Here is a 1,536-nt window from a genome sequence, read left to right on the forward strand (position 1 = left end):
CATATGCGGTGAATATACTCTTGTACGGCATCGGAGGCAGTTTAGAGATTCGATCCAATCTATATATTCACAATATTTTGGTATTGAGACTAAAAATATTGCTAAACCATGGACTCCGAATATTTTGTGTTCCTTGTGTCGAACAACATTGGTTCAATGGGAATCAGGATCAACAAAGTGCGTATTAAAATTGTGAAACTATGCTTCTTTTTATTTAATAGTAATTTTAATTTTTTTCTTTCTCAGGGGATACATGAAATTTAATGTACCAATGATATGGCGAGAACCTACATGCCTCTCAGAAGATTGTTATATTTGTATGACAAAAGTACTTGGCTTTGGAAAATCAAGAAAAGTGATTTATGCTAACGTACCTACCGTTTCATTGCCAGTTCCACATTCAGCTGAAGTTGCGTATCCAGTTTCGTTCTCAACAGCAGTATCTGAAAGATCGTCTGAATATGGGAAATCAAGTTGTAATGAATTTTTAATGGAAAACGAGAGAAACGTTCTATCACAAGCACAACTAAACGATTGGATTAGAGATTTGGAATTATCCAAGGTAAAAGCTGAGCCACATGCCTCTCGTTTGCAACAATTTCAATTCGTGTCACCCCATGTTAAAGTGACATATTATAGAAATCGTCACGAACCATTTGCCAAACACTATACGACGGAAGACAATGTATGCGATTGCAAAGACATGCCAGGATTATTCAAAGAGTTTGATCAACCATATGATTCCGAGGAGTGGCGATTGTTAGACAGCAATAAACTGAGCTTGAAGGCCGTATTACTGCATCATGGCAACAAAACGCCCTCGATCCCGATCGCGCATACAGTAAACACGAAGGAAACATACGAGGTAATGGAGAAATTGTCAAAATTCATCAAATATGAAGAGCATGATTAGAAAATATGTGCCGATCTTAAAGTCATTGGAATGTTATACGGTCTATAAAGTGGCTACACAAAACACTGCTGCTTTCTCTGCAAATGGGATAGCCGAGCTCGTAAAGACCACTATTGCATTAAGGATTGGCCGGAAAGAATTGAATTTACAATTGGTGTGGATAATATCAAATACGTCCCACTTGTAAAGAAAGAAAAAATCATTCTTCCGCCATTGCACATYAAGCTCGGCCTCATTAAAAATTTTGTTAAGGCGTTGGACAAAGAAGGCAAAGCATTCAGTTATTTGCAAAATTTTTTCCCAAATATTTCCTAGGCCAAGATAAAAGAAGGTATATTTGTTGGACACTAAATAAAAAAGTTGATAAATAATGACCAATTCAAAGGACTATTGTCAACAGTTGAGGCAGCAGCGAGGGATTCCTTCGAAATGGTCGTTTCTTCTTTTCTCGGTAAACACAAGACCAAACTACGAGAAGATAGTGAGCGACTTAATCAAAAATTATGCAGAAACGGGTGATTATTCAAAACTTATTTAATTGAATTGTATAAAATTTTATAATTTACTTATTTACATTTTCTTTTTTCTCCAGGCGTAAATATGTCTTTAAAAATTCATTTTCT

The sequence above is a fragment of the Bactrocera latifrons genome, unplaced genomic scaffold (assembly GCF_001853355.1).
Source record: "Bactrocera latifrons isolate USDA-ARS-PBARC rearing strain unplaced genomic scaffold, ASM185335v1 scaffold_929, whole genome shotgun sequence".
In the NCBI taxonomy this organism is placed as follows: Eukaryota; Metazoa; Arthropoda; class Insecta; order Diptera; family Tephritidae; genus Bactrocera; species Bactrocera latifrons.